The sequence below is a fragment of the Pinus tabuliformis genome, chromosome 3_2 (assembly GCF_031772625.1).
Source record: "Pinus tabuliformis cultivar Carrire ecotype Pingquan chromosome 3_2, CPIR1, whole genome shotgun sequence".
NCBI classification, from domain to species: Eukaryota; Viridiplantae; Streptophyta; class Pinopsida; order Pinales; family Pinaceae; genus Pinus; species Pinus tabuliformis.
Window position 1 is genome coordinate 651,719,204 of NC_142302.1, and position 9,798 is coordinate 651,729,001.

At 33.3% G+C, this 9,798-nt stretch overlaps 1 pseudogene; it reads left to right on the forward strand.

Annotated features, from left to right (window-relative positions):
• Positions 1-7,203: 7,203 nt before the first annotated feature.
• On the forward strand, positions 7,204-9,517 carry LOC149182334 (strigolactones hydrolase CXE15-like; annotated as a pseudogene).
• The last annotated feature ends 281 nt before the right edge of the window (positions 9,518-9,798 follow it).

Genomic DNA, 9,798 nt, shown 5'->3' on the forward strand with positions numbered 1-9,798 from the left:
TCATCCCTCTATTACAGAAAACACTAAAGGTTGGCATACTTTACAATTTTATGTGCTACAAATTCTGTCGATATTGATCCAAACAAGTAATGTGCTATTTCTTGCAGGTGGTAAAACTGATATACACCAATTCCAATGTTGTTGTCTTAGCACTGACATCCGATGCTCTCCATAAGCTATACCGCGGAGTGACCGAAATCCATCCGGAAAGGTGGGGGTTCTTTAGTAGTTGTTGACATGTTGTTTGCTTCCTTTCTATTTTAGCTTGTTTTATTTATTTATTTGTTTATTATACTTTTGGATATATAATTTGCAGTTTTATGCAGTAATGATTGACGAGTAACTAAGAGTTAGCATTTTGTTCCACCGTCTGCAACGAGTATTCCAACACAGCGAGTATTCTGACACAGATGTGGCAGCCAGCTAGTGGGATTCTTATGAATAATGACGTTGGTGATACAAATCCAGAAGAAGTCGCTGCTTGTATAGCTTCGAATAAGAATGATTCCTATGTAATGGCCACTTCCATGGCAAGGTCTCCTTATTCAATATGATGACATTTAAGCTAAGAGAGCCTTCTACCTAAAGACCAGTTTCATTCCTATGTAATGGCCACTTCCAGTGGCAAGGTCTCCTTATTCAATACGATGACATTTAAGCTAAGAGAGCCTTTTACCTAAAGACGAGTTTCATTCCTATGTAATGTCTGCTTCCAGTGGCAAGGTCTCCTTATTCAATATGATGACAACATTTAAGCTAAGAGAGCCTTTTACCTAAAGACCAGTTTCATTTTAATGTTTCCGATGAGTTATATAATTTTAGTTTTGGTACATTGGTCTACTTAGGATTTAGTCTCTAATGTCTCACCTTCAACTTTCAAATTATGTGGGTAATGAGGTTGAGTTACTCTAGAAGGTTCTTGTGTAATGTTCCTTACTGTAAGCTAAGAATTCAAAGGCTCCCAATTAATCTAAATCACTGGTTTCATGGGATGCTAATTGATGATTGATTTATTGCGAGTCATGACAACTTTCATGCCACCTTCTCCGGAAGCCACTTTTCTGGCTTTCCGCCCTCAGGACAATAACATCATTGCAATTGGCATGGAGGGTTCATCAATTCAATATACAATTGATAAGGTGTTGCCTGTGAATATATCTTTCAATCCTTGTCATTTTTCTTCATTGTGCCCTTTTACGAAAACTGACCTTTAAGTGGGGGATACAAGAGTACAGTTTCATAATGATCAAATTCACTTGTTGGTTCTGCATGGTAGCAGCTTTGCTATATATGATGCTTCCAAGTTGGAGCGCTTGTTTCTATGTAAGTACTTGTAAGCACTGTTGAATTCAAACATAGACAATAACATAATTTACTTGTAAGCACTGTTGAATTCAAACATAGAAAATAACATAATGTCACCTTCTGTATATGATTGGATGACCTTGTTACATTTCTGTATATGATTGGATGACCTTGTTACATGGCTGCATTGCAGTGATCTCCTCATGATTCCCTATCTGCTCCTATTTCAAGTGCCATATATTCATGTGACAACGTCCTATTTTATGCGAGCTTCTGAGCTTCTGTCATAGTGCAGTTGGAGTGTTTGATGTAGAAAGATTGAGGCCTCAATGTCGCATTGCACCTTCTGCATACTTTTCATCGGGAATGAATAGGTAAATGGGCTCTTTCATTCTGTGATGGTTAATACATCAATTTTTTAGATTTGGATACATCAATTTTTTAGATTTGGATTTTAACCAGGCATATTATGATATAATTTTATTGTTTGGTTATTTATTCAGCAGCAATGCCTATTCTCTAGTCGTTGCATCACATCCATCCGAACCGAGTCAATTCCATCTTGGAAGGACAGATGGAATTCATGATTTTGAGCCTTCAGAGTAAGAAGGGAAATGGGGTGTTGGAGAACCCCCAAATAATGGAACTGTCGTTGCATCACATCCATCCGAACCGAGTCAATTCCATCTTGCAAGGACAGATGGAATTCACGATTTTGAGCCTTCAGAGTAAGAAGGGAAATGGGGTGTTGGAGAACCCCCAAATAATGGAACTGTCGGATCAAATCCGACATTAAATAACCAAGGTTGGGAACCACCCTCAACGTAGTTCAATGGAAACATAAGAACAGTTTGAAGTGCACTCTTTATTTACAAGAATACCATGAATAATGGTAGCGTCTTGTCAGTGAAAAGCCTCACTTGTGTTGGCATTCTATCAAGATTGTAAATGTAAATGACATGTAAATGAAAATGAGTAGCTAGGTGCAATCCTGGTCACTAATTTTTCTGGGTCATGTAAAAATTGAAAGTCTGTCATTGGAGCATAGGTCATGTAAAAATTGAAAGTCTGTCACAGGAGCATAATTTATGAATGTTCATTACGAGGGTTTCTCAGTGCTTGTTTTTGAAACCGTTCTTTTTATCACATGAGTTTTTTTCATATGTTCATGTGTACAGGCAAACCTGGTTTATGCGGAAGGTTTGTCAGACTCGAGAATATTATATTTATTAATTGAATCAACAGTTTTGTGTTGAATAGTATTGGAGCTGATATTGAAATAATTCAATTGAGAAAACATTAATTATGCACGAGTTTTTACAATTGACTCAACGATGGCTTTTTTGGCATGTGTTTTAATTTTTCAATTGAATCAACGAACTTTCTTGTTTGATGACACTTTTGTTTAAACATATTGATACAGAGTCGGAGTTTTTGGCATGTCATTTAATTTTTGCAATTGATTTTTGCAACTGACTCAACGAACTTTCTTGTTTGATGACACTATTGATATTTAAAGAAAGCAAAAAAAATTCAGCGATAATGTTCATATTGCTGCAGCCTGTGTTTTGTTTTTGATGGTCTGCAGCCTTTGTGTTTTGTTTTTTATGGCCTTTCTAAGAGGAGAGATGAGATCCGTACCTTGTGAACTTGTAATATTAATAATGCCATTTGTAGTTGCACAATGCAAAAGTTATATTTATACAGATATTTAAAAAAACAAAAAACTCCGCGTAATGCAAATATGCACAAGATCTCTGGGTCATCACAGCGTTTGTTCCCTATCTGGATCTCTGAATAGGGTCATCACAGCGTTTGTTCCCTATCTGGATCTCTGATCTTTGAATAGGGTAATCAACTTTTGGAAGGAAGAAAAAAAGGGAAAAAAAGGGAAAAAAAAAAATCAAAGAAGGAAGATGCATCCTAAAAAAGTGGGCCGCTGCTTCATCCCGGGGGTAATCAACTTTGGGAAGGAAGTTTAAAAAAAAAAAAAAAATCGAAGATCGAAGATGCATCCTAAGGAAAAAAGAAAAGGAAAAAAAGCCAACTTTCATCCTTCATCCGCCCTGGTTTTGCCTCAACTCCGCGTAATGCAAAGCAAGCCAACTTTCATCCTTCATCCGCCCTGGTTTTGCCTCAACTCCGCGTAATGCAAAGAAATAGGGTCGTGATGCAAAGCAATCCGCGTAATGCAAAGCAATAGGGTCGTGATGCAAAGCAATAGGATCGTGGAAGCTTTTACTGCCTTCTAAGAGGGAGATTGATTTCTCATTCGCCCTGGTTTTGCCTCAACTCCGCGTAATGCAAAGCAATAGGGTCGTGATGCAAAGCAATAGGATCGTGGAAGCTTTTACTGCCTTCTAAGAGGTAGATTGATTTTTCTCTTTAGTAAAGGTCTTAAGGTAAGGTAAGGGGGAGATTGATTTTTTTCCCTTAAAGGTCTTAAGGTAAGGTAAGAGGGAGATTGATTTTTTGCCATGGAGAAAAAGAAAATGTTTAAAATATATATAATATATGAATCTAAAATATTATAATTTTTTATAAATTGCACATTTTTTTTACATAATTTAAATCTTAAAAAAATATCATATTTATTTATAAATCAATTTAAAATAAAATAAAAAATATCATATTTATTTATAAATCAATTTAAAATAAAATAAAGTAATATTAACTTATTTTTATAGTAAAAATGTTGATATTAATTTGAAATAGTATATAAAATATTTGAAAAAAAAATCATATTAATATAATTATAATTATAATTAGATTAATAAATATAATCACTATTTGGGTTTATCCAAGTTGAGTGAGCAATTAATAAATATCATTACTATTTGGGTTTATCCAAGTTGAGTGAGCAATGAGTAATGTTCAAAAAGAAAAAAGAAAAAAGAAAAAAAAAATATCACATGAATATTATTCTAAATTTTTATTTTTTAAATATATTTTAAATTTTTATTTTTTAAATAATTACTAGTTGCTCGCATTTTAAAAAATCTAGCAATAAAATTGTAATTGAGACATAATATTAGTTCCTTTATTTTCTTTTATTACTTGGAATCACATGATCTGTGTATTGTAAAATTAAACATTTAATTACCATAAAATTGTAATTGTGACATAATATTAGTTCCTTTATCTTCTTTTATTATTTGGAATCACATGATTTGTGTATTGTAAAATTAAACATTTAATTATCATGTTTTTCTCTGTTGTAATATTTGGTATATAATGAAAAACCTCTTATTAAATTAAACATTTAATTGCCATTAATATTTGGTATATAATGAATAACCTCTTATTAAATTAAATATTTAATTGCCATGTTTTTATCTGTTGTAATATTTGGTATATAATGAAGAACCTCTTATGTGAATTTAAATATGATTTAAGATGAATGATTAAGTGAATATTAGTCATTAAATTGTAGTAATTAATTGTCATGTTTTTATCTGTTGTAATATTTGGTATATAATGAAGAACTTCTTATGTGAATTTAAATATGATTTAAGATGAATCATTAAGAGAACATTAGTCATTAAATTATAGCAATTTTATATTAATTTTTTACAATTGGTTTGATTTGGGTTGCATAGTCCATAATAATATTGTATCTTGCAATGGGTTAGAATGCTTGTTGAATTGAGCTATCAAGTCAACATTGTACATTATTATTATTATGATGTCTTGAATATACGAATACCAAAATTATGATGTTTTGAGTATTATATAATTTTATTGGTTTTTTATTTATCAAAAATATTGATTAAATTTATAAATGGGTTTCAAAAAAGTCATTTCAACTTCAATCAAAATGACATTATTGAAAATAATTGTGTCAAGTAGATAAATATCAAAATTATGATGCTTTGAATAGATGAATACCAAAATTATGATACAATGAATACCAAAATTATGATGTTTTGAGTATTATATGATTTTATTGGTTTTTTATTTATCAAAATATTGATTAAATTTATAAATGGGTTTCAAAAATTTCATTTCAACTTCAATCATAAATGGAAAAACTAAAATTTATCACTGGAAAATGTTGATATAACCAAATGAAAAGCATTTATTAATAACACATTAAAATGACATTATTGAAAATAATTCTGTCAAGTAGATAAATATCAAAATTATGATGTATGGTTTTATTGGTTTTTTATTTATCAAAATATTGAAATTGAAAATGTCCATTTTTTATTTATTTATTTTTTAAATAAGTTTAGTCTTTAATACCATTACCACAACGCCTCGTGTCAGCCTCCATGACATTGACAGTTGGTTCATGATTCACTTGTTCAGCATCATCACCACATAAGTGCCCTTCATAAAAAGGACATTAGGGAAATTTTCTAAAATTATTACTTCATTCACCATGCTTGGTCACATTATTTCATTGTATATTATTTTCAAAATTATTGTGTTTAGCTAACCACAACCTATCAATTTGTTTGTTGGGTCACTATTGTAATGCCTTACCATGTTGCAATTGATAACATGCATATATTTTGGTCTAACAACAATCACGATTCTCAACATCATGTATGTTTTGGCTTTGCCAAGTAGCACCTTAAGGAGCTTAGAATATTAATTTTTCTAATTCATTTTGTTTTTATAATTGACAAACAAATTGCAACTTGTGGTAAAATGAAAACGAAGACCCATAGTTTATCTTATGTTATAACAAAAACAAAGAACATGAAATGAATGTTATTATTAATAATGATTAAATGGTTGAATTGGCATGGCATTTTTCTATCCTTCTCTTTTATAGTCTTATGAAGAAAAGGAGAGAAGAGAGAAACATTATCTTAATATTGCCCATCAAAAAATAATTAATAATTATAATCATATTTTCTTAATATTATGTGAAAGCAATTTAACACAATAAGATGAGAAATACTAGCAAGATATCCTATATTAAAATAACTCAATACAAAAATTACTATTTTTTTTCCATTTTAACTCTATTCTTGTACAATGAAACTCATTTAAATATGTGATGCCAAACCTCTAATTGAAATGTACCAATAACCCATGAAAATATCATGATATATAACTCCATATGATAACTGATTTAGAGAATAGTCTATATTTCGGTAATAAAGAGAGCCCTATAGCCATCCATTTATCTTTACCTCAATTCCAATTTATTTTTTTAATAAAACTTAAAAAAATGCACATTTTAATCTTATTTCTACAAATAGGAGAAAGCTTTAGAACAAGAACAAGCTAAATATTTTTTAGAGGCTATTAATCAGACAAAATGGACATCATAAAAACATCACATGATAGAAGAGGAGAATGTGTAGTATACTCTATAATAAAAAGCAAAAAAACCACAGAAACGAAAAATTGAAAAATAATAATAATAAAAAGATTTACTCAACTATGATTATATAAGTCGACTTGGGCTATGGGAACAATACCAACGTGGAGGCTATTAATCAGACAAAATGGACAGCATAAAAACATCACATGATAGAAGAGGAGAATGTGTAGTATATTCTATAATAAAAAGCAAAAAAACCACAAAAACGAAAGATTTAAAAAAAAAAAGAGAAAAGATTTATTTGACTATGACTATATATAAAAGTCCACTTGGGTTATGATTTTATATTTATGATTTACAGTACACATTAGATAGGGAAATTTCACTCAATTGATCTGAGAATTCTCTTGCTTGGATCAACTCTCTCCTCCGTCCTCAGTGACTTTTAACCGAAAAGAAAAGTTGCTATAAATTTTGTAATTGTTTTATGATTTTATAAACTATATGTTTCCTAATAAGTGATTGTTTCCTCAATTCACTTTTAATTTGTACTTACTCTAGGAAAATGGAAATAACCGTAATCAAACACAGTATGATTAAAAAACTATCGTTTTCAGATGCCTTATCCCGTTCTGCTTCATTTCCATGGTGAGTGTTTTGTATAGGAAATGCAGATCTGAGATGTTTTAACGTATTTCTTTCTCGGCTTGTCAAGCAGTGCAGGGTGTTGTGCGTCTCAGTAAATTACAGGCTGGCTCCCGAACACCATCTTCCTGCAGCGTGCGAGGACGCCATGAAATCTGTTGAATGGCTTCACCGTCTGGCGCGCGGGGATTGTGAAGATCCGTGGCCGAGTCGCTATGTAGATTTCGCGCGCTGTAATTTGGTGGGAGAAAGTGCAGGAGGGAACCTAGTGCACGAGGTAGCCATTCGTACAGCAGCGATGCAACAATTACATCCACTCGCGCTCTGCGGCGGTATCATGATAAATCCAGGATTTTTGAGAGAGCAGAGGAGCAGATCAGAGATGGAAACTCCTCCAGACATAGCTCTGCTCGGCGCCGAAGCGGTGGACAAATTTTACAGTCTTGCATTGCCAAAGGGCAGCACTAAAGACCATCGCATCGCCAATCCAATGGGGCCGTTTGCTCCAAATCTGCAACAGCTGAATCTTCCTCCATTGCTGGTGACGACAGCAGAGCACGATCTGAGAGCTGAATCTTCCTCCATTTCTGGTGACGACAGCAGAGCACGATCTGAGACGTGACACGTAGTTTGAGTATTGCGAGGCCAGCCTGTAATTTACTGAGACGCACAACATCTATGATCTGCCTTTCCTATACAAAACCCTCCACCATGGAAATGAACAAGAACGGGATAAGGTATCCGTAAAAAGCTTTCGTTACGATACCTTATCCTATACAAAACCCTACAGGTTATCACAATAAGCTATCAGTTTCTAGATAGGCTATTGTTTTTTGATACGCTATTGTAATAAGCTATCAGTTTTTGATAGGTTCTCTTTTTAGATACGCTATCTCAATAAGCTATCAGTTTTTTGATACGCTATTACAATAACCTCTCAGGTTTTAGATAGGCTATCGTTTTTAGATAAGCTATTGAGATACGCTATCAGTTTTTTATAGGCTATCAGTTTTTAGATACGCTATTGAAATAAGCTATCAGTTTTTGATAGGCTATTAATTTTAGATACGCTATCGCAATAAGCTATCAGTTTTTAAGATACGCTATCGAAAAAGCTATCAGTTTTTAGAATACGCTATCGCAATAAGCCCTCAGTTTCTAAGATACGCTATCGCAATAGCTACCAGTTTTTAAGATACGCTATTAGATTTAAGATACGCTATGTAATAAGTTATCAGAATTTGGATACGCTATCAGATTTTAGTTACATTAAGCTATCATAATTTAGATAAGCTATTGCAATAAGCTATCATATTTTAGATACGCTCTCTGCAATAAGCTCTTGGTTTTGGGATAAGTTGTCAACGATAGTCCTTATGCAATCAACGAGAGTCTATCATTTGATAGGTTATCATTTTCAGACGTCTATCATATTTAGAGAGGCTATCTCCAAGAACTTCTCGTTTTTTAGATAAGCTACCATTTTATAGGCTGTCAATTTAACAAGCTGGAGATAGATATTAGCCGACAGAACGACGACGACATTATTAGCGGATTCGCGTCTGCATATGTAATGTATGGAAACCCTAGCTCTGAGCAAACCTTAGCTCCAACTTTTCCCCACCTCTGCGAAACCATTGCGCTTTGCTGACAATCCCTAACTCAGTCACGAAACCCTAGATCCGAGCAACCTTAGCTCCGAGTTTTCTCTGCCTCTACGAAACCATTGCTCTATGATGACGACCCCTAGCTCAGCGATGGTGATCCCTACTTCTGTTGGTGACAGAGCTTTTTGGATTTTGGCGTCTAGGTTTTTGGCCGATGCAGATTTGTGAAAATTCTACCTCAAATCCGCTGTCGGTTTGTGAGAACCCTATTTCAGTCTTTTGCTATGGAGAGATTCGTCGAAAACCAAGCTGATGGCCATTGACAAACCCTTGCTCAGGGGTCGTGAATCACTTGATCAGAGCCGGTGAACCCTAGCTCTGTTGGTGCCAGACATTTTTGGATTTTGGCGCTTGCACTCCTGTGTTATCTCTAGTGGTCGTGTTGGTTCCAAGGTTTTTACGTATATTGCACCGAAACCCATCTAAAAAAACCCACATACCCTGCAGCCATGTGTTCCCAACCGTTTGGGAATTTCATCGGGGAACATGCTGACGATCCAGAGAAATTTCAGGGAAGTTCCAGACAGAGTTCAGAAAAATTTCAGGGAAGATCCAGACAGAGTTCAGAGGGGTGTTTTTGACCAATTTAAAAGATTTTCTAATCAGATTCCCAGGATAACCCAAGCTTATAATTTCTGCTTTTACAATCATGAATATTGATGATCCATCCATTATTTTTATAATACATCTTGCAAACCTATATCTGTTTTGACAATTATGAATATTGATGATCCATCCATTATTTTTATAACACATTTGCAAGCATATAATTTCTGTTTTCTGTCCATCCATTATTTTTATAATAATGGATTTACAATCATATAATTTCTGTTGAATATTGATGATCCATCCATTGTTTTTATATACCTTTGAATTTATTTATTTATTTTTGTATAAGTC